General features: G+C 34.6%; 1 protein-coding gene and 1 non-coding gene across 5 annotated transcripts in view; both read right to left on the reverse strand.

Moving 5' to 3' along the window:
* SKAP2 (src kinase associated phosphoprotein 2) overlaps nt 1-26,009 on the reverse strand; it is a 177,929-nt gene that overhangs the window by 114,541 nt on the left and 37,379 nt on the right. The window lies entirely within an intron of this gene.
* Nucleotides 7,291-7,363, reverse strand: TRNAK-CUU. The gene has a single exon. It is a non-coding gene; the product is annotated as a tRNA-Lys (tRNA).

Here is a 26,009-nt window from a genome sequence, read left to right on the forward strand (position 1 = left end):
TTATAACAGCTGTGTCTTGAATAAGCCACAGAACTTTTGTATCCAGTCTTCCCAGCAGTTAAGAGAAAAAATCGAAAAGAAAAGAATGTTATAGGAGAAATCAGAAAGCAGGAAGCATTCTTTTTAAAAAAATTTTTAAAGCTAATATATAAATACAGATGAAATTATCTGGATTATTCATTCTTACATTACAGATTAAGAACTGTAGAGATGTCATAAACTAAATGATTAACTCCCAAAATTTAAATTGGCCCTGTATGTTTCTAACTACAAATAAAGGGACATATAAATATCAAATAGCGTATTAGTCTTCTATCCCTTTTTAAGGATTTACAAGAAAGTAAGAAAACCGATTTTTTGTTTCCATAAGTACAAAATGCTCTAGCTAATCAAGTGTGGAGGTTGGAAAACTGAAATTCTATTCATATAAATTTCCTGGAGTTTCTTCCAAATCCCAAATTCTCACACCCCTCAAAGCATATGCTTAATTCACATATAAATACATACACATCTATATGCAAATATCTTGGAAATAATCATAAAATGATATGATATACTCAACAGACCCTGACAATCTTCTGAATGCAGCCTCTCTGGAGTAATTATGAACAGAATGTAAAATGACTCAGCACATCTAGCTTTGGTATTAGGAATGGCAAAATACACTGTAAACTATAAATGCCAGCACTTCAAATGCAACGTGAACCACTATTAGCCAAGTACTATTATCAAAATCAAAGGCCACAATATATAGGTTCCACTTTCTTAGAGTTATATAGATTTTAATTGATGAAAGAGCTGGAAAGTTGAGAAATAATCTTTTTCCCATTATATTGACATAATTAACACAAGGGAGCTTAATTTACATATCATTCCAAATTAAAGGTTTTAAATTTAAAATTTAACTCAAACATTTTTACTACATAGTAAAATTTTTCATGGTATTTGATATAAAGCAAAACTTCTCTTCCAGCAATGCTTGCTTATAAGTGGCCCTAAAAGTAGGCTAAGCCCCAACATATGTAATAAAACAAAACCATATCATATTAAAGTAACCCTCATGTAACCGACTTCATTTTAAACACAATATGCTTTAAATGGATGTGTACTATATTAATAATAAGCATCATTCACACAAAGATACTCAATTATGTGTGTTCCAGACATTTATAGAGTTGTCACACTGAACATGCTAACATTCCAGTGTATTTTCAATGGGCACTTTGCATCATATTACCTACTCTTTTTTTGAGTAGCCACTGTTTACTTTCAAGCTTTTTCATTTTCTCAGCAAAATAATAACTCTTGGTCATCGTAGGCAGCCAAATATCAGGACTTAACCATCTGTCAACTGGCTTGAATTCAGCAAGCATGCTCCTGTAGTTTTAGTTCTAATTGTGTTTAATGCTGCACTAATTATTTCAATGGGGAATAATTTTGTACAGTCAAAGTTGACTCATTTTATAAACTGGAAGCTCCTCAGCTATAAATTGGCAGGTCTCATCCTTCATTCCTCCTAAGCGTTGTGCCAAAGGGGAATAAGTATATGGTTGCTCTGTGACCAAATGTCATGTGCTGGGCAGAAACATTGATCCTGGCTATTAATCACTCTGCAAGCCCTCCCAGTAATCAAAGGGCACAGCTGCAATGATATATGACCAGTGTCAGAGCAGAAAGCCCTTTACAAGACTGCGTGCTTACCAGCTGATGGCCAGTATGTACTACTGTGTGCACACTGGCCAGCCCAAAGTGCCCAGGCTAATTAATCATCACCTCTAACTGTTCATTCTATCATTAAACACCTTTATTGGCTGAATTATCGGAGGATTCTTACCCCCGTAATTACTTAGGTCTGGAAGCAAAGAACCTTCTCACCTGGATACAAAAAGCTGCCTATTACCTGTTTCAGACCAGTGTGCCCTTTCATTCTCTTCTCCATACAAGTTTGCTGACCTAGCAATGAACTAGAGACTGGGAGAAAATTGAATGTTGTTGCAACTGATTTTGGTGAGGTTCATATCAAATGATTGTAGAAGTGCGGTATAACATGAAATCATCTGAATTTAATAAGGTGAACTTTTCGAAATCTTACATGTGAGTTTTACATCAAGAGTTACAAAACATTTTGATACAGGAAAATAGGAAGCACAGTTATTTAAGAGCAAACCAGCTTTCAGAAGAAATCCTGGGAATAGGTTTTACTAGACATAATTCAATTACCAACGTGATTTCATCTACTGCTCTATTTGGTGCTATAGGAGACTTCACATATTAGTGATTTTAATAAAACATTTCATGTTTTACTACTAATATCCTGGCATTTCTAAGTTTTTTCAGGCATCCAAGACAAAACAATTAATGCTTTGGAAATTGTAAAGAAAACTTTGGACCATATTCACTCACCCTTAACCTACATGTAAATATCCCCCTTTCAAAATAATGCTAATCCAAGTAGAAAAGCAGCAGCATATACATAGTTGCCAAGAAAATTCAATAAAATCTTTCTTAACAGGACAAACTCCAAGAGATGAAGAGTCATGTGTTGCTTCAACCAGCATTATTACGTCGCATATTTAGAAATATGACTGGTATACTTGATGATAATGATTTCAATTCTACAACAACCAAAGTGATTAGAATGCACTGAGTTCAACTGAATTTTTTTTTAACTAGGATGATTATAATCAGTTTTAGAATCATGAACCAAACCAATCCAGTATCTTTAAACAGATTCAACTAATAAGTAGGTAGTTGCTATGTTTTGGTTGCTCCTGATTTTAAATTCTTATGATTCAGGATTAAAATTATGATAAGTAAGCAGTAGAATTAAAAAGTAGCACAATCCCTAATATACCTACTTGAAAGATTAAAATGAAAAGACAGAAAATACCAACAAGCACTGGTGAGGGTACATAACAACTGTTATTCTCATTGCTGGTGGGAATGCAAAATGGTATGGCAATTTGGTAAAACAATTTGGGAGTTCCTTTTTTTATCTTAAAGATTTTATTTATCTGTGAGAGACAGAGAGAGAGAGAGAGAGAGAGAGAGAGGCAGAGACACAGGCAGAGGGAGAAGCAGGCTCTACAGAGGGAGCCTGACATGGGACCTGATCCTGGATTTCCAGGATCAGGCCGTAGGCTGAAGGCGGCACTAAACCACTGAGCCACCCAGGCTCCCCAATTTGGGAGTTTCTTACAAAGTTAAACATACATTTATCATATGACCCAAAAATCCCACTTCTAAGAGAAATAAAACATATGCCTTCACAAAGACCTGTCTCAAACATTTATAGTGGGTTTACTCATATTATATTAATCAAGTATTCATCATTAGTGAATGGATAAACAAGTGGTGGTACATCCATACAATGATGAAAGAGTACTCAAAAATAAAAAGAAATGAAGTAAACACGCAACAACACAGGTATATTGTAAGAAGCCAAACTTCCCTGGCTACCAATTGCATGATTCCACTCATACGACCTTCTGGAAAAGACAAAACTATAGGAGCAAAAATTAGATCATGGCTGCCAGGAGCTGGAAATGGAAACAAGGGATTGACTACAAAGGGGCATAAGGGAACTCTTTATAGTGATGGCAATGTTCTATATCTTATCTGGACTCTGCGGTAGTGGTTAGCCACATACATTTGTCAAAAACCAACAAACTACACATATAAAAGGATGAATTTTTTATGTAAATGATACCTCAATAAACCTTACTTAAAAAAAACAAACAAAAATGATAGCAAAAGTGAGGAAAGATCTCAAGAGCAAAACTACTTATTTCTATAGAAGTCACAAACATTTATTTTGAAACCACTGACCTGTATAATGCAAATGCATAAATAACTTAGTCTAATGAAATAAGACACTTTTTAATCTGAAAATAAGACTTTAGTCTACATATTAAGAACCATCGATTCTAACTTTGATATAAATGGAAAACTATGAAACACCAAAATACCTTAAAAGGGAGATTACTTCTCAACATTTTATCATTCATAGAGTTGAAAAAATTATCTGATATAAATTATCTAATCTGAAGATAAGAGTGAGTGAGATGCTCCCAGATCTACAGAAATAAGGCACTTTAGTTCAATTAAATGATTTCCCTGCAGGCAATGTCTTTTCAATCTGAGCTAATGACATCATTTAAGGAGGATGGTCCATTTAACTAAAAGGATCTTTTACAAGGCAGACAGACAGAAGGCAATCTAAGAATATTTGCAAGGACTTTCCATATTTCAAAATCATAATGGTGAAATGCCTACATAAAATTCTTAAAGTTAGATATTAATCAATACGTTGCAGAAATAATTTCATGAGAAAGAATGTAATAAAGCTCTTAAGAAGTTTTCCCCATTATTTTTCCTTTTTAAGAAACCAATTCTTTCCTAATGACAATTAGGCTACTTCAGACTAGCAGTGACATGGAGTTTGCTAGAAATGAGGACCTTATTTCTAAAATGCTAAACTTCTTTACCTACCTGCTATTTCTAGGATAACCTATAAGCTTACTTTCCCCCTGACTTGAAAATTCTGCATGTGAAATAGGCAGTTACCAACTCTCCTTAACAAAACTAGCTTGACCAGAAATTAAACTTTAATTCTCCAAGATAAGAAAAAGTTTCAGAGAGCCTCCAGAGTGCTCTTTCCTTAACCTTGTGCCCTAGAATTAGAAATTGAAAGTCTTAAGTGAACTACCCTTACATAAAAAGTCCTCACAGCTCAGTATCCAGAAAAGAGAAGCCACTTTACCACCACAGACTGGGGAGAGGATTGACAACTCTTAAACCATATAATACATGAGTGGGACACCTGGGTGGCTCCACAGGTTAAGTGTCTGCCTTTGGCTCAGGTTATGATCCCAATCCTGGGATCAAGCCCCACATCGAGACCTACATCAGGCTACCTGTTCAGGGGGGAGCCAAGCCTGCTTCTCCCTATCATTCTGACTACTGCTCCCCCTGATTATGCTCTCTCTGTAAAATAAATAAATAAAATCTTAAGAAAAAATCATACAATATATGAAATCTCGGCAAATCCTGTATGAAAGGTTTCTTTATTGTGAGTTTTAAGATTATTTTTTATTGGGCAGCCCCAGTGGCTCAGCGGTTTAGTGCTGCCTACAGCCAAGGGCATGATCCTGGAGACCCTGGATCGAGTCCCACGTCAGGCTCTCTGCATGGAGCCTGCTTCTACCTCTGCCTGTGTCTCTGACTCTCATTCTCTCTGTGTGTCTCTATGAATAAATAAATAAAAAATCTTTAAAAAAAAAGATTATTTTTTATTTAACAGTAAAAGTAGTGGCTATTATTGCATATCATCTGGCAAGGAAATTAGGCCAATAAGGGCAAGAGATAAAAAGTCTTAATCCTAAATGAGAGACACATCGTTCAATTAAAGAAGCATTTCTGCCACTAATAGGCTGTTATCTTGGATGAATTATTAGCACATCAGTCCTTCAGTCTCCTCATCTGTAAAATAATCTATGAGACCACTTTTACTTCTCACAGTTGATGATTCTCACACATATCAAAATAAACATTCTTAATTTCTAAAAGTGGAGGAATGAGGTGAGTCAGGTTCTGCACTTGCTAACACTGACAGACTTTTTCTTTTTTTTTAAGATTTTATTTATTTATTCGTGGAGAGACACAGAGAGAGGCAGAGACATAGGCAGAGGTAGAAGCAGGCTCCCTGTGGACCCTGATGTGGGACTCAGTCCCAGGACCCCAGGATCATGACCTGAGCCAAAGGCAGGCGCTCAACCAGTGAGCCAGGTTGGGGCAACCGAGGTTCCCCCATTGATGGACTTTTTAAGTAGCAAGATCCAGGCTTTAAGAACAATTAATTCTCCTGGCTGTCAAGAAATATGCCTATCCTAGGAAATTAGAGCTCAAAAGAAACAAAGACCAGAGTAAGAGATTAGGTAAGTATCTATGAAGAATCTGATATATTAGCTGAAGCTGCTTAATCCAATCCTTCTATTTGAAAATCTTTATAATAAATTAAAAACAAAGAAGAAAATTCCCTAAAGTCATCTGGTTCTATAATCAATTGAGATGCTAACCCTGGCAGGAGCCCAATTATTTTTAAAGTTCACTCCCATTTTTTTGGACATGGTATAATTCATGGTCTTTTATATTTTTTAGTACAGGGATTAGTAAAATTTAAGTTTTTATTTATGGGAGTTTTTATTTATTTTTATTTATGGCAAGTACAAAGCCTGGGGTGCCTGAGTGTTCAGTCAGTTGACTGAGCTCAAGCATCTGACTCTTGGTTTTGGCTCAGGTCATGATCTCAGGGTCCTGGGATCAAAGCGTGCACTGGGCTTCATACTCACTTCAATCTCAATCTCACTGCTTGAGATTCTCTCCCTCTTCCTCTGCCCCTACCCTGTCTCTCTAAAGTAAATAAATAAATCTCAAAAAAAAAAAGTATAAAGCCAATATAAATCATCTATAATAATTTTCTTCATATAATGGAGTAGGGAGAAATGCTTAAAGGGGTAGAGAAAACAAGATCGGTTGAAAGTAGATAAAATGTTTGTGTCCAAATTAAAGACATTCGATCATATAAACAGAAAAAATCCTAACCATGTATAAGAGTCACCAAAACTCAGCATTACTCTTGCTACACAGTACTTCCTTCAGTTTATACAATCAAATTCTCGCATCTTTGAAACTTGAGCCAAGTTCTTTATCACTTGTGATAGATACACTTCAGTAATTATATACAGCCAAAGAAGAATGTAAAAGATTCAGATGTTGTTCCTTCCCAGTAAATAATTTATTCCTTTTGATGAATATCCTAATATTAAGTCATACCACATTTTCCCACCAGAAATCTCTAAGCTTTGTAATAAGATTTAATTATCTAAGTATTAAATATTTTAACCTTTTCTTAGATCATAGGATGGATAAACTCATAAGCAGATATTTGAATTTTTCTTCTCACTAATAAGTACCTCATTTTGATAACTTTAGAAGTGGGGTGAATTTAATCTAACCAACATCTATCTATTAACAAGGTAAAATTCTCAGCACTGTAAGTGAAATAATGAAAGTTCAGTCTCTTCAATTCCATTTTGGGAAGAAATGAAGTATAAACAACAGTATGTCATTTAAGCCCCCATGTTCTGTCTAGATTTGCTGAGCAACAAACGCATGATCAAAATATGGTCTTATGAAAAGATACAGGAAGCATACCGAGCATCATTGAAGAAACCTAGCATGTTGCTTACATTTTTTTTAAGATTTTTATTTTTTTTAAAGTAATCTCTACACCCAGCATGGGGCTTGAACCCACAACTCTGAGATCAAGAGTCACATGCTCTACCAACTGAGCCAGCCAGGTGTCCCACAAGTTGCTTAATTTTTAAAAAGTCAAAACCTCTCCCACAACCTGGTGGCTTTTACTAATACATCATCAGTGGTTAATTGGGGTTAAGGAAGGCTTCCCTGTTAAATGCAAATAGCAACAAATGCAGGCTATTCTTTATTTTTTTAAAAAAGATTTTATTTATTTATTCATGAGAGACACACAGAGAGAGAGGCAGAGACACAAGTAGAGGGAGAAGCAGGCTCCATGCAGAGAGCCCAATGTGCGACTCGATCTCGGCACCCCAGGAACACGCCCTGAGCTAAAGGCTGGTGCTAAATCACTGAGCCACCCAGGTGTCCCCATGCTATTCTTTAGTGAGCAGAGCACAGTATATCTGGGCAAGTGAATATAATAGGTTAAGATCTGGTGGAAGAAGGATAGGATGAGTCTGGAGAAACAGAAAATAAGGCATCTTCATCTATAAATCAGAAGCTTTGGACTAGAATTCTTTTGTTAACCTAACTCTAAAATTCTACACTTTATTTTTCTTAAACCATTAATACAAATAATAAGCAAGGAAGAAATATTTACAACCTAATGATAATGTTTTAGAATCCTTAACACATAATGGGCATTTTATAAAGAAAAATAACAAGCCAAATTTTTACATGAGCAAATATATGAAAAGGCAATTCACAAAAAGTACAAATAATAACATGAAAACATTCACCATTACTAGTAATAAAAAAAAATTCAACAATGTTATATGTCAGTTATATCTCAAAAATGAGACAAAAAGAAATGCAGATTAAAACAACAATGAAATACCATTTGGGACAAATATTTGAATAATTAACAATCAGTATATAGAAAAACACAATACATAGAAACATGTTTCTAGTATACAATATGGAAAAAAACAGAATATAAAACAGTATATATGAGGTTAGACATACACCAAAAATGTCTCTAGACGGATATATACCACAATTTTAGAAGGGATTACTTCTGTTACTAATGCTTATTTTCTTCTTCATGTATACCAGTTGTGGTGATTTTAAAATATGTTCACAAACTCCTTGACACTCCTTCCTTCAAAAGATAAAGACTAATACCTTTCCCCTTGAATACAAGTCAGCTTCAATGATCTGCATCTAATGCATAGCATGCAGCTCAAGTGATGCTATATGACTTCTGGGGATAGGTCATAAAAAGGATATAGCCTTCACTTGGCTCTTTTTTGCATCACTGGCTCTGGGGAAAGTGTCATGAGTACACTCAAGCAGCCAGCAGAAAGGCCCATGTGAGGAGAACAATAGTCAGCACCAACTTGTAGCCATGTGAATGAGTCATTTTGACAGTGGATTCTCCACCTCCAGTCAAACTTTCAGATGAATGTGGCCTCAGCTAATATATTGACTGTAGTCTCATGAGAGAGCCCAAGCCAGAACCATAAACTAGTCACAAATTCCTAACCCCCAGAAATGTGAGAATAATAAAATGTTTATTATCTACTAACAAATAAAAAAATAATATAATATGTTGGTTTTAGGTAATTTGCTAGGCAGCAATAAATAACTACACATCTGTATAGGACTGTGGTTAAAAGTGCAGGCTATCCATTATTCATAGGGAGCCAAAAGGTAGAAACAACCCAAGTATCCATCAACAAATGAATGGATAAACAGATTGTGGGATATACATATGGTGGTATATTATTCAACCTTGAAAAAGGAATGAAATTCTGATACTTGCTACAACACAGATAAACCCTGAAAAAGTTATGTCTAAGTGAAAAAAGCCAGACATAAAAAGATAAGTATTATATAATTCCATTCTTATGAGGTACCTAACATAGGCAAATTCAAAGAGATACAAAGTAGAGTAGAGGGGCAGGGGGAGGGGAGATGGGAATTATTGTTAAATGGGTACAGAGTTTCCATCTGGAATGATGAAAACATTCTGGAAACAGCAGTGGTTATTCAACATTGTGAATGTACTCAAGACCACTGAATTGTACACCTAAAAGTGTTAAAAAATAGTAAATTTTATGTAATGTGCATTCTATCACAATAGGAAAAAACAAAAACAAAAACAAAACAAAAAGGCAGGCAGGTCCTGGAATTAAACTGCTCAGGTTTGATGAACCTCATCAAACTATATACAACTAATATATACTATATTAGTAGCCATGTGACCTAGCCTCTTTATATCTCAACTTCTTCTTGTGTAAAAGAGGCATAACAATTCCTACTGTATAAAGTTGTTATAAAGATTAAACAACATGATCCATATAAAGCAATTAACACTATGCCTAGCACATAGCAAGTGTTCAAAAAATATTGTCATAATAAAAAGAGCATGCTTAGTTTCTGATAAATGGAAAAAATGTTATTTTTTTACAACTAATGACAGATGTATATCATGTCTTATATAGCAATATATTAACCACTAAAAGAAATTAATTTCTTTTAGTGGTTAATATATTGCTATATTAATGACATTGTTGTCAACAGATAACCTCAGCATCATTTAGATTTTTTTATGTCTGATTAAAGCCAATCCAAAGCACATTCTCAATGTTTACTGAACTAGAGAGGCAATATAACAGAGAAGACCACCATAATGGAAGTCCCTATAATTAGGTCCTCTTAAGTTCTGAAACGGATGAGACAAGTGGTTCCCAAACATGGCTGCACATTAGAGTTTCCCAGGGAGCTTTATTTTTAAGATTTTATTTATTTTTTTATTCATGAGAAACACACACAGAGAGAGAGAGAGAGGCAGAGACACAGGCAGAGGGAGAAGCAGGCTTCATGCAGGGAGCCTGACGCGGGACTCGATTCGGGACCCCAGGATCACGCCCTGGGCCAAAGGCAGACGCTCAACCGCTGAGACACCCAGGCATCCCCGCAGGGAGCTTTTTAAAAGTTCCAATGCCAAAGCCACAGCCATCCCACCTAAATCAAAATATCTGGGATTAAGTGATACTAATGTGGAGAAAAGCTTAGGAACCAGCCAATTAAATTATAAGTACAGAGATTTTTAGAAGCCAAGGGGTAAAAAATTATGGTATCTTAGAATAGGGCAGTACCAGTAGAGGAGGTAGAGAGTATTAAGAATATTCTAAAACAGGTAAAACTAACCTTTAGCAAAGAAAAAGCAGAAGGCTCAGCTTAGGGTGGGATAGGGCAAGTGCTGGGCACTGACTGGAGAAAAGCATGAAGATATGTTCTGAGGAATTGAAATATTCTATATTTTGAGAGTAGCATAGGTTACATGAAGTGTATGCATTTTCAGAAGTCACTGAGCCTCAAACTATAATTTATGCATTTTTGTATGTAATATTTATCTAATAAACTATGAACACTTAACTCTAATTATAAATTTGCTTCTCATTGTATAGGTTAGCAATTCTGAAGCTACTTTCTTTGAATTAAAGGTTTGAACAGAGTAAATATGTCGAGAATGATGGCAGCTTAGTTTCTCACTAATGAAGAAGAGAATTACAGAAATGGAAAGGAAAAAGACCAGAATGTAGCCTGTGGTGTTAGACTGGAATTGGAGTTACCAAAGTGAATTAATAGTTATCGCAGGAAAAAAAAAATAGTTATTGCAGGTAGGCAGGTAGGCAGGTAGGTAGGTAGGTAGGAGAGTGGATAGGTGGATAAGTAGATGGGTAAATAAAGACAGTCTTAGATACACAAGGTGCATACCAAACTATCACAAAACTAAGTAGTAGCTTAAAAGAATAATCATTTTGCTATCTCCTATAATTGTGTTAATCATACCTTTTTTATTTTCTGTATTTTCTGATCTTCTGGCACCTGAGACAGCTGATTCTGAAGAGAGTACCCCCCAGGACTAGACAATTCTGTGACTTTCATATGCAAACCAACTAATCCTAAATCCTGTACCACCACCATCACCTCTTTATCTAGCTCTAACACTCCAGGTCACTAGCTACCTGCCTTAATCTTTCCAGAGCTACTAGAGAAATAGGGACTCCTGCTGTGTCCAAAGAGCTTACTGGAATTATTCAAACTAGCCAATCCTAAACCTACTTATCCACCCTTGCCTTTCTCAGAGAAACTACAATAAAATCTCTTGCCTACATCTTCCCCTCTCTCCCTCCGCCTCCTGAATAATCCTCGTGCTTGCCCCATGTGGCCCTGCATAGCATGGTGTGCCTCCTCCTCTTAGGTAATGTAACAAACTATCTTTTCAATGGCAGTCATCTCCTGATCTTTTGGCCTCACCATACCTGAATAATAATAAAAGCTACATTTGAAAATAGTCTAATGAGTTGACTGGTTAGGTTCACTATTCTACCATGTGATACTGTTTGAGGTATAGTCATCCAGAGATTCAACTGGGCTGGAACATGCAAGATGGCTTAATCACATGGCAAACAGTTGGTGTTGTCTACAAGCTGGGAGCTCATCAGGAGCTACCAACCAGAGCATGTGCACATGGTCTTTTCACAGCAAAACAGCTGGGTTCTAAGAGAAAGCATTCCAAGAGTGAGCATTCTAAGAGGCCCAAGAAAAAGCTGCAAGGTTTCTCATGACCCATCCTTAGAAGTCACATAGCATCACTTCCATCATACTCTATTTGTCAGAAGCAAGTCACAGGGCCAGCCCAGATTCTAGAGGAAAATGTGAACACTAAAAAATATGGCTCACTAAGGGGACCTCTTGGAAACTAGTTACCACAAAAGACAGAAAAATAAATACAAATATGTGCAAATATGTTTAAATATTCATGTAGAAGACATATTTTCTAGCTCTGTCCAACTACAAGAATTTAGATGCAATGACTCACCAGTAGCTTAAGCACATCAAGCACCTAGATTTTGGTATCTAAATATCATTCACCACTAAAATGAACCAAGGCTTCTTAAAGAAAAGGCTGATTCCAGGACTTGGGTACAAATGGACCAGATACATCTTGTTATATGAAGTACTCAAAAACTAATGGGAACATATTACATGGACACAGTAATCAACTTGAAAGGGTTCCCACTGACCATATCTGGGACAATTTAGCATCAAAATAATGACAGTAAAGGACAGTAACAGACTATAAACACTGAATAACATAATAACCTGTAAATATATACTAATATAAATAAACTGAGAAAGGAAAGTATTTTCTTAATGGAATGCCAATAAACATACAACTAGAAAAGCATTAATGAATACTGAAACTAGCATGTGAAAATTCAATGAAGAACAGGCTACTTTGAAAGTCTTAAAGTATTCTCTTAATTTCTAATTACAACAGAAAAAACAGGAAGTTTAGAGTGAAGAAACCACAAAAACATCAGCTTAGCCAAGTAACCATAGTTAACCTCACTAATATTGGAACAAACAGATATCATCTGCCTCCTAATACAAAGTACTGAAAAAAACAGAACATCACATCTGTGGGAAGTCCAGCCAAAAATGCACAACCCAAATCTTATCACAAGGATACATCATGCAAACCCAGATTGAGGGGCAGTCAATAAAATAATTGGCCAGTACTCTGTCATAGTCAAGAAAGACAAAGAAAAGCCGAGCAACTGTCTCATAGTAAAAGATACCAAGGAGCATGATAACTAAAGGCAATCTGTAATTCTGGATGGGATCATGATCTTAGAATTGGAAACAACTATAAAGGACATTATTAGAATAAATAATAAAATTTGACTAAGGATTATGGATAGATAATATAGTAATAATGAATGTGAAATTTTCTAATGACAATCATGTACAGGTTATGAAAGAGAAATGTTCTTGTGCTTAGGAAATACATACTTAACTATTTAGGAATAAAAGGGCACAATGTTGCCAACTTACTTCCAGATAGTTCAGAACAAAAGAAAAAATACATATATATATATTTTATATATATGTATACATATGGATATATTTTTTATATATATGGAGAGATTCACACTTGGTGAATCTAAGTAGAGGGTATAAAGGAACTCCTTGTATTATCATTGTAACTTTTCTATAAATGGAAACTATATCAAAATTTAACAGGTTAAAAAATAATTAAAATAGGGAGAAAAGAGTAATTTTACAGGGCAGAAATCTGAGTGACACTACAGCTCAGATAGGAGGTAAAGATTAACACCATCAGTGACAAGTCATAATGACAGCAGGTATCTTGATATGAATGATGAAAACAGCATTATATTTCTGTGGTCTTCCTCCCAAAAATCCAGAACCCTAGTCTAAGCATGACAAAAATATCAGACAAATCCCAATTAAGGGACATTTTATAAAATAGATGACTCATACTCCTCAAAACTGTCAAGACCATTAAATACAAAGGAAGTCTGCAAAATTGTTCCAGCTAAGGGAGACCTAAGGAGACATACTGACTAATTGTAATGTGGTATCCTGGATAGGATCCTGGAGCCGAAAAAGGACATTAGGTAAAAACCAAGAAAATCTGAATTAAGCATGGGCTTTAGTGAGTAATAACGTAGCAAAAATAATTCAAATTGCTTTAAGATCAACAATAATCTTCTCCTTGTTAAATACATTCATTTTTTTTCAGTTCTCACATCCAGTGACCGACCTACTTCTTCTGTTATTCTCTAAATGTAAGCTGTCTCTTTCTTCTCTCTGACATACTGCCATCCTAATTCCCACTCAAATTACTCTCAATGCTATTGCAGCTTTTTCTTTCTTTCTCATTAATACCCCTTGTTCTTACATTTCTATGCCTTTGATGAGTTTACAGGTGACCTCATATTTTATAGAGATGCCCTCAATGAATTGATAAAGAAGATGTGGTCTCTATGCAGTGGAATATTACTCAACCATTAGAAATGATGAATCCCACCATTTGCTTCGACGTGGATAAAACTGGAGGGTATTATGATGAGTGAAGTACGCCAATCGGAGAAGGACAAATATTATATAGTCTCATTCATATGGAGTGAAGAGGATTAAAGGGGAAAGGAGAGAAAATGAATGAGAAATATCAGAGAGGGAGACAGAACATGAGAGACTTCTAACTCTGGGAAACGAACAAGGGGTAGTGGAAGGGGAGGTGGGTGGGGGGGTTGGAGTAACTGGGTGACAGGCACTGGGGGGGGAGGCACTTGACGGGATGAGCCCTGGGTGTTATACTATATGTCAGCAAATTGAACTCCAATTAAAAAATATACCAGAGAGAGAGAGAGAGAGAGAGAGATGCCCTCATCTTTCTTATCTCTACTCCTGTCTTCTCATCTTCTAACTTCACAGCAGAGTTTCAGGACTCCAACAAACATCTTCACCTGGCTATACCATGAGCATCTACACTATCCATGCTCTAACCAACCTACCCAACATTATCATCACTGCCAAGAACCATTTATCCTTTCAGAGTTGTGCCTCCAGCATTTATAATAGGAATTATCAAGCAGAGTAGGTGCTCCCTAAATATTTGCTGAATGAATAAATGCCAAAATCAATTTTCTTGTCATTGAACCTAAATTGAGTTCTCTCTGATCCCTCCTTTTCCTGTGTCCATTACCTAGTCTATTCAACTTCCTCTGACTTGTTTTTAAGATTTGACACTCTACCTTCTAAAATCAAAATGCAAAAACCAGGATTTTTTCATCTGGTTCTTATTTCAAGAGCCTCCCAAGTGGTGACCAGATCACTTTTATGTTTTTCCCATTGACAAGTTGATAAATAGCACTGTATCAGTTTAAACTGTACAGCATAATGACTTGACATACATATAATGTGAAATGACCACTACAATAAATTTAATTAACATCCATCACCTCATACAGTTACAACAATAATTTTTTTTAATGGTTTTTTCCCTTTGTGATGAGAACTTTTAGGATCTACTCTCTTGGCAACTTTCAAATATACCATCTAGCGGTGTTAACTACAGCCATCATGTTGTGTATTATTTCTCCAGTGCTTATTTACTTTTCAACTGGAAGTTTGTACCTTTTGACCATCTTCATCCAATTTCCCCACCATCTCTACCCCCTGCCTTTGATAACCACAAATCAGACCTCTTTTTCAGAACTATCCTTGAAAAAGAAATCCATTCAAAAAACCAACATGGGGGGCGGTTCCTGAGTGCCTTAGTCAGTTGAGCCATCAGACTCTTGATTTTGGCTGGAGTCATGATCTCAGGATCCTGGGATTGAGGGCCACCCAGTCAGGCTCCCTGACAGCATGGAGTCTGCTTGAGATTCTCTCCCTCTTCCTCTCCCCCTGCCCCTTCCCATTCATACATGCACATACATGCACTCTCTCTCAAAAAAAAAAATATATATATATAGGAATCCTATCATCTTGGAATCCTCTCATATAACTAGAAAAGAAATTCATTTTTTAAAAGGCTACTTAAATGACTCAAATTTTACACTTGTTAATACTAACATATTCTTTAAAGAAAATTTAGATGTGGTGTGAGAAGCCCATGTTTCACTAATTGGAGTCAGAGGCTGAAGTTTCATTCCTGGCATTTGGGAGGCAGTTTACATTGTACTACGAACATGGCCACTGCAGTCAGATAGATTCTGGTTCAAATCCTGGCTTTTCTACTTTAGCAAGTGAGATCATCCTAAATTTAACTTTCTTTATCATCAAAATAGGTATAACACTTCCTACATAAAGATATTATTAGGACTCGAAATAATACATGGGAAATACCCAGCACAGTGCCTGGTACATAAAAGTCCAATAAATGGTGCTAGTAGTGGTGGTGATGCCATTAATTTGACAGGTGACCCTGAGAAGCCAACTAAGCATAATAAGTCATAGATATTCACTTATAAGATGAGGAAATAGCATGTTAAGTGGTTTTCTAAGTTCCTTCCAGAACTGAAAAGTCTATAATTCCCATGGATAGAAATCAAGAAACACGAATTCAACTTCTTTGAACTATCTGGAACTTAGATGTGCTGTTAAATTAGGACAACAATAATCACTTACTATAAAGTATTTTCAGATTCACAAAATGTACACAGATTATCTCTTCTGATCCTCAACCTCATGCAAACAGATATTATAATCCTTATGTTAATCTAACTAGAAAGTAAACTTTGAAGAAGCCAAATAGTTTGGCCAGGTCACAAAGCTAGTATCAGAGGTTTCATCTGCATGTCAGCATCCAAGCCACATGTTCCTAAATACTACAAGCCTGAGGGACAGGTATTAGTGCTCTAAAAAAGAAAGATAATAGGTTTGGAGGAAAAAAGAAAAAGACCTAAATTTCTACCTCAACTCCACCATTTCTTGCTGTGTGGCTTTGGACAAATCACCTAATCTCTCTGAGACATAGCTTCTTCGGTAACATGTATGTATGCCACTGAAATTTATTCTGATATATTTCTCTAGAGATTTTACCTTAAAGACCTCAGGAAGCCACCTGTGTACTGAAGTTTCTTTTTTTTTCTTAATTTTTTTTCTGAGTATAGCTGACATACAATGTTACATTAGTTTAAGATGTACAACAGTGATTAAATTTCTCCATATATTATGCCATCCTCACCAAAAGTATAGCTATTATCTGTCACCACACAAGGCTATTACAGTATCATTGACTCTATTCCCTATGCTGTACCTTTAATTCCCATGACTTATTCATTCCATAACTAGAAGCCTATATCTCCCAAACCTCTTCAACAGTTTTGCTCACCACTCCCCCAACCTCTGGCAGCCATCAGTTTGTTCTCTGTATTTACAGGCTGATTCTGCTTTTTTGTCTATTCATTCATTTTGTTTTTAAAGAGTCCACATATGAGTAAAATCAAATGGTATCTGTCTTTCTCAGTCTGACTTACTTCACTTAGCACAATACCCTCTAGGTCCATCCACATTATGCAAATGGCAGGATACCAACCTTTTTATGGCTGCATATTACCCCATTGTGTATATATGTGAGTGTGTGTGCCTGTGTGTACACACACACACATACATCTTCCTTACCCATTCATCTGTAGTTGGGTACTTAGGCTGTTTACATATTTGGGGAAAAGACAGTCTCTTCAATAAATGGTATTAGGGAAACTATACAGCTATATGCAAAAGAATGAAACTGGACCACTTTCTAACACCATACACAACAATAAATTCAAAATGGATTAAAGACCTAAATGTGATGTGAAACTTGAAACTACAAATCCTAGAAGATAACATAGGCAGTAATGTCTCTGACATCGCGTCATAGCAACATCTTTCTCGATATGCCTCCTGAGGCAAGGAAAACAAAAGCAAAAACAAACTATTGGGACTGCATCAAAATAAAAATCTTTTACAGAGTGAAGGAAACCATCAACAAAACAAAAAGGCAACCTACTGAATGGGAGAAGATATTTGCAAATGATAGAGTCAATAAGAGGTTAATATCCAAAATATATAAAGAACTTAGATAACTCAACACCAAAATAAATAAATAAATAAATAAATAAATAAATAAATAAATAAATAAATAAATAAAATCTGATTAAAAAGTGGGCAAAGGATCTGAACATTCTTCCAAAAAAGACATAAAGATGGCCCACAAACCTGAAAAGATGCTCAGCATCACTGTGCACTGAAATCTCTGATAAAGATTTAATAAAATCCCATCAACTGCTTCAATGCCGCTAACTACTCCTTACCTACTCCTGTATTCTCCTTACCTAGAAGAGAATTAGAAACCTTTACTTGTCCCTGTTACTCTTCTCTCCCAATAAATGGACCTATGTGTAAAAATTGAAGTTCAAAAGGCCATCATTTTGTACATTACTTTGTACTTACAGTCACAATGGAAGATGGCGGGAAGAACATAGTTAATGATACAATTGTTCCCCCTATCTGTAGATGACAATTGTTATAAAGCCCCACTAAGAAAACTGCCTTTTACCATGTACCCCAAAATAAGAAATCATTAATAGGGGGAAGGACATTTAGCAATAAATGTCACCTAATGATATAGACTAATAAATACAAGTAATTTTAATGTAGTAGATTAGAGTTTTTAAAATGCCATTTCTACAACTATTTGCAAGATAGTTTAGTAATTTAAAGAACATTTTCCTTAATACATCAAATTCCCATAATTTACCTTATAAATAAAATGTTCGTAAAAGCCATAATCTTAATTTCAATAACATCAAACTCACATCCTAAGTTTGGCAATTTACTTGCAGGCATGTTAATTTTTAAACAATTCAAAATCATTCTTAAAAGTATTTTCCATTTCCTCCTGGAGGTCCAATTTGTTCTTAAAGGAATTGTTTCAAGGATGTTAACTGAAATTGCAAAGGGACAGCTGCTTGATACGATGGGGCATATTACTGCCTTGAAATATCAAATCACTCAGCCTCACTCCTTTTCCCTTTTTTGGGCTCTAGGTTGCCACTAAAGTGGCTATTTATTAGAAAGTAAATACAGTGATGGTCATATTATGCATACTGATATGCCCTAAGGTCCTTTTATTGGGAATTGAGAGTATTTGCCCATATACACTTTATGTCTGTGTTAATGTCTGCACTTGCTTTAACTTTCCCCAAATCCCAAAACACGTTACAAGATTTGTTAACTGGAAAATTCACACCAATGCACTTTTTGTTGTTCATTTTAAATTATGGAAATTCTCATACCTGTCATGAAGCTTATGAGACAAAATAGAAAAAAAAATCCCTTAAGTTGGAAAAAAGTCATACATTCTAATATAACATCATAGAAGAATATAAAAAAATTCAACCTTATATGTCCTATACGTGCAATTTCATTTTACTAGGAATTATCTCAACAATTTATACAAAATAATGGATTTAAATTATATATCAAAATATATGGGCCCGAACAGCTTTTATGTTATTGCTCTAAGGTATAGTAGGTATTTTTTAATTATCAAAAAATAATGCAACAGTAAAATTAACATAATCTACGCTCATATCACTTTTTATACCATCTTCCTTAAAATCTTGAAACTCAAGTCCTAACCATATAGTTTGAAGGAGAAAAGCCATAAAACCATGGGGGGGAAAAAACTGTTTTTTTCCGGTCCTGACTTCATAGGATCGTAAAACTCAGACTGTCCTTCCCGAATCTATCTTTTCTCACTTGTTTCTTAACTACTGGGTTATAAATACCTTTGTCTTCTATTAAAGACATATGTTTTCTTCTGCAGATTCATTGCTACAGAAATATGTTCCAAATTCTATATCTACATTGTATCAGAATTTAAAATGTAACTTCCAATCATATAAAGACTAGTTCCTAAATTTGACAAAGCCATATAGAACAGCTCTAGTAACATTAATTTTCCTTTCAATATTATTAGTTAAATTTTCTCTAGGATTAATTATAGTTAGAAGATACAAACACCCAGAACAGGAAAAATACATGTACAAACATACACTGGGATTAGAACTGATTTCCTATCATTGAACCTGCTGGGCAAGAAGTAACAGTATGTGATTGTATTCATGCTGTGCAAACCTTCTTGCTAATATGCATATTAAAATTCTAACTGTTGGGGTTTTCCATGCCTATTACGTTATATATATATTTATTCTATACTTTTTCAAAAAATGTTATGTGTAGATGAAAATTTTTAAAGCCAACAACAACAACAACAAAAATGGCTATAAGCTTGCTTGGATTAGAACCTCTTTTGTCTATCAATCAACAATAAAGTATTATTCTACCATCACAAAAGGAAAACCTTTAGAGGCAGTAGAGGACTATGGGTTGTGCAAATGTGCAGTTGCTAAGAAGCAAATATGCCTCTCTTCTAATCAAATAGCCCAGCTCAGCAATGCCGCTGGCTTGGGGCAAGAAGCAAATTCCACCAGCCACAAACTTAGAAACAGTCTTGAATTATTTGTTGCTGACCGCTGGCTGAACCCTTCCTGATGAGCACCATCACCATTAGCCACTACTCAGTGTATTCCATCAACCAATGGCAATAGCAGCATGCTACAGCTCAGGCTACAAGAAATTGATCAAACAGGGTAATGAGACTATTTCTTCACGGAGGTTATTTTAAATGAATATAAATATTTTCTTTCTACATAATTTGCCACAGAAAGGTCACTGAACTCTCTGTGATTCCAAAGAAAAATGCTCTACTGTCCCCTTTACATATTTGAGTTAAGATAAAGACAACAAACAATTCAGAGCATTTTTTTTGATATTAGGGCAAATTCTAATGAGCTGGCATTTGAGACAACAGATTAACTGCAATATTTTAGCTTCACATTAAGTTATAGCTAAGAACTGATCAAATGATGCTGTTCTATAAAGATAAAACTAATCATGATTTACCAATTAAAAACATTTATAAGACTACATTTTTGTTTAAAGAAAGCACAATTAATCTCTAATGTAGGTGATTGTGAGAACATGAATCATGTGTGCCTTCCTAGCTGAAGTTATTAAAATTTGATATAATTGTTGTAAATTATTTAGTGAAGAATTCATTTTTCTATAGCCCACCTCCTCCTGCTAGACAGTCGAGTAAAATGCATGTTAACTATTCCAGTTAGCACATGAATCATTTCACTGACATCTGATTTAGCTCTTCTTACACAGTGACATTCATTGCTCCTTTTTCTCTATATACTTAATCCAAAGCAATTAAACAACTGGGTTTAACATCACAACATGACCAAATTACAGCAATTTAGCTGTATATGTTATCTAACATAAAATGAAAATGTTCTACAGAGTCCAGTTTTTAGTAGGTTTTTAATAGGCTTCAGTTTTTCAGGTTTTAGAAGGGTTCTAGTACAGTGGTATTAAAATAATCCAAGCCAACTCACTAGCATCCACATACCAATAACAATAAGGATATGAAATGATTATTTCTAACATATAAGTATCCTGTCATTATTATAACCAATGTAGATTAATAACACCTAATGTAAACTCAGGAGAAGAACTCATAATGAATGAGTACCTCTAAAACTTTTTAAAAGACTTGTTTCAAAAATGAATACAATCTAATATGATAAATACTTGTCAAAATGAACTGCTTTATGCGCAGCTGCTTTTAAGACTTTAAGCAATAAATAACTCTTGTTTATAATCTTTACTTTAGAAACAAATAGATAAAATCAAATAATTCTTTGCTTTCATGTACAGTTTACTATGTAATATGAAAAAAAACTGCTTAAGTGTATTGAAATGTGTGCTTCAGCAATTTTTTTTAATTACTAAAACTCAGATGTGCTTTTTTCACAACTATTCCTTTAAACTGTTTATAGATGTTATTAGGCATGACAAAAAAAAACCCACATCATTTGCAAAATAAAACAAAAGGTACACACAAATGGTCATTCTTTTAAATGGGATAAAGTATTGCTGGATATTAGAAGGTTATCTTTGCCACTGATAGGGATTTCTAAATAATCATTATTGGGAAATGACAGCAACCGTAACAGGATTTTAAATACACACTGAAATAATTCTTAAACAGAGGTAGAAGGCTTTAAATGAAACAGAAAACCCCCACAATTAACTTTAAATTAATCTCTCTTGAAAGGGAGGGTTGTTAAAGAACTAGCTAGAACACAATACAGAGAGGAGAATCTCAAGGATGACACATAGTATTTGTCTAGGTACATTCTATTCTTTTCACCATAAAATTCTACCAAGCTCATAAATGGCTAAAGAAGATTCTCTAAATAAAAATCAATAATTAGTTAAAAGAAAATTAGGATCAAATAGCAAGAAACATCCCATCAGCTGTCTAACAATATGACAAATTCAGCAGCAACCACAAAGAACCAATATAACTTCTGGTGCCAAGGAGCCAGATGGTACTGCTGGAAAAAATTAAGTCTACAGATTGGCAGCTCGACCCTGTGATTATTGCCCAAGGGAGGACAAAGTGGAAGAGGAGCGGGAGGTTCAGTATGATGGGGATAAATCAATTACCACCAACTCCCTACATCTTTCCTATCATACCCAGTAGTGGATTTTAAATACCATACCAGTGAATTGTTCAAGGTTTAGATAGTCCCAACTAATGTAGGGATGATAAACTAATAGGTAGTGAAAGTAAAAGATAATCTCAGTCTTCCATCACAGGCCCTAGCAAAGGACATGATAACCTGACATAACTGCATAAGATCCACATGCAACGAGTATTGCGGTATTTTTAACTATGGCTTTGTAGTGAAAAATAAAGCTATCTTTTTTTTCTGTTTTTTTCTTTTGCATTTCATTCATCGATGGCATGTGTAAAAATTCTATATAATTTTCCAAAAAAAGAATTATGGGTAGATAATGACTACATATGATAGTCTGACTAAACAACTGACATAGATGTTTAATAAAAAAAAAAGATTTCATTTACTTTTTATACACACAAAAAAGGCACTTCCAACTTTGTGGTATCTAAGGAATGCCAAAAAAAACAGTAACATCTCAAGATATGTTCAAAGTCAAATCATGATAGGAGAAAGATAATATACATTGTTATTTACGCAAGTATGAGAAATTTAATATGAGTTTTAGTCATACTTTTGGTTTTTTGCTTTTTTTTTTTTTTAGTCATACTTTTGAAGTGTAAAAAGGTTATATACTCAGCAGTGACTGGCAAAGTTTATGCTGAGGGAAAATTTGGGGGGGAGGGGTTATTACCACCTTGTTTCCTTGGCCTACCATTGCTGATGTATGTATACAGCTGTTTTGTATTACTCTAGCTTAAGTAGGTTGAAAAATAAGAAAATTAATATTAAGATACTAAAGATTAAAAATTAGAAAATTGATTTTTTTAATTCTAAGAATATATCATTTTACAATATAAATATGTTGATTCATTTAATATATTAACAATTACATTGACAGACTTTGGATGTCTCAAAAATCAATCAGCAACAGATTAGGTTTCATTAATAAATGAATTTGGTAAGATGAAAAAGTTTTTTGGTTAATTAGTTTGTAAGTGTAAAAGCAAGGACTGAATTTACAAGGCTTCTGGAAAAGGATTAGTCAAATCAGTGGTACACACTAATTTGATCGATGTTCACTGAAACCTTTTCCAATACATTTTCTAGCATATTGCAGAAGGACAGGAAATGAATTGCTAACATGAGTTGCTCAATGCACTATCTGAATCCCTGTTGTGGGCACTGACAGCCACAGGGATCGAAAAATTAATCTCTGAGGATATGCTTTATCTAAACTATACCTAACTCACTTTCCCTTATCTAACTAAAATTGTATATGTATACTTCAAATAGCTTGCTTGAAATGCTGTTATAAACCTTAAAATGGACATCCGCATTTCAACATTTCAACTTCTTAGGACACATTCCCTCACCATAATTTTGGGATAAATAGCTATTCCACCTTCATATTTCTGGACTAAATAACCGACTAGCAATGTTTTTATAGTCTCAGGGGAATACAGCTAGTTTACAGAAGTGCCTGTATTCACACACTGTATTAAAATGTATTTTAATGTTGGATGAAAATCAGACAGAACAGAGAGTACTGTACAGGATTTAAAATAATGTCAACAGAGAAGAAATAGTTCATGATACCAGACACTTCATAAAAGCTCAATGAGTAGTAAAACAGAGCAAGAAAAAAATATACTGAGGAACAATTTTAACTAAAGGAGATACTATTAAATAAAATGCAAATATTATGCATACAAAGAGCAACACTAACTTATATTTCATATATTTTACCATCTAAAGGATAACTTTGCAGATATCAGGATCAGAATTCTAGCGGATTAAATTCAAGACAATAGTAAGACTTTTTATTTAATCATGAAACATATAATCACATGATACAGGTTTATTTCTTTTAAAAAGAATCAACTATTTGAGAAGCTGGTTTTAAAAATGGAAATGATTATTGCAAAAATTAATTCTTCATTTTACAAAATAGGATCCACTAACAAGTTCTCTTAAAAGTTACCTCCTAGAACACTTTAAATGAACTTGATTTATAAAATGTTGTCTTAATATAAAACTCTATAGTCACTAAATATCTTGGTTTTGTTGATCACCAAGCATGCAGGTATCCAACCAAAGAATGGAGCCATTTAGAATTTCAAAATTATACACATTTTGATTGCATTGCTATCTCTCTGTCAAAATAATCCTGTTAACGGTTCTCAGGGTTAAGCCTCATTTTTATCCAATTCATACACTATTGTTTCATTATTTCCCTATTATCTGACAGAGACAGGAAGCTAAATACAATTCACCCAAATAAAAAAGAAACAGAACACTGAAATTTAACACAGATTGTGACATGTGTGAACCACATTAAAATGCCTGCCATAATCATAGGGAAAAGTTGAATATTAAATCATAAAAACAATCCTAGAGCTATCAACTCATCTTTTAGTTGTTTAACAACATGACAAGATTAAATGAAATACTATCGAATACAATGTAAACTGCCGAGGCCCAAACATAGGTTAAATTCCAGGTAATTTTGCAGTGTATACAAATACTGAACCATTACCATTGTGCACCTGAAACTAAGATAATGTTTTATATCAACCCGTACCTCAATTTTTTAAAATTCCAGTGAAAAAATATATTAAAACCAAGTTAATCATCCAATGCCTTGTGACATTATAATAACCATGAGCTAATAATGGGCAAGTCCTATGTGTTAGGCAGTCATTTGCCCTTATAACAATCCTAAGAGATGCTACAAGTATCCCTAGTATTATCAATTAAGAAAATAAGGCTTAGGAAGAAAATAATTTTCCAAGTCATAATGTCAAACTGGGACTGAACCCAGGTATATGTGATGCCATAATCCATGCATTTAACTACAATACAATTTGATCCTTGATGTAATAAAGTACAAAATTTATCCTCTTTAAAGCCCTTCAAAATTTAGTTTCCAGTTAATAGAAGTACATCCGGTCTGCCCTGAATATTGCTTACTATTGTTTAAGTGACTAAGGCAAAACATAGTTAATAAACACGATGCCTGAATTACAAGAAAGAAAATAATCAGACAATAAAAACAAACAGAAAAAAAAAAAAACAAGAACATAACAGGATTCAAATGATTGCCAAAGAAGATTATCAAGATAGAATGTATCCCCATATCTATATAATCATACTAAAGAATGAAAGTAATTAATGGCTTCTAAAATTCTATAAATTAGAATCAAATTCTTTAAACCTACGGACAAATAAATGAAATTTGTATTTATGTAATCATAATGGGCATTCAGTAAATAGAGAATGTTTTTTATTTCAGAAAACAGCTCCCTGAACATGGTGAGGTAAAGCTTTCATTTCACATGTTTAGAAGCAAAAGCAGAAGCAGCAAGACTCCTGGTGTACCAGTGAGGAAAACTGGAGCAGGTGTCTCTATTCTGAACCCCCTAATCTATCTCCTTCTATGATCTCTGGCAAGTCTTATCTTTCTCATGACATTCAACATGTTTAGGCAAATAAATCAATGATTCTCCATATCTCTATCCCATATCTCAGATTCCCTCTGAAATATCTTTGACTGAATTTTTCAATACTCCCTCAAGTTCAACAGACTTGATCTTTCTAATCCACTTTCCCATTTTCTTTATAGATGCTATCACTTCCTCGAAAAAAGAATCTGAGTATCACAGTTCACCTTTGACAGTGTCACAGTGTCACAGGTCTAACCTGACACAGTGTCACAGGTCTAACCTGAAGTCTATGCTTCTTCCCTATGTTCCTTCTCTGTACTTACCCTTCCCT

Source organism: Canis lupus, chromosome 14 (assembly GCF_011100685.1).
Source record: "Canis lupus familiaris isolate Mischka breed German Shepherd chromosome 14, alternate assembly UU_Cfam_GSD_1.0, whole genome shotgun sequence".
In the NCBI taxonomy this organism is placed as follows: Eukaryota; Metazoa; Chordata; class Mammalia; order Carnivora; family Canidae; genus Canis; species Canis lupus.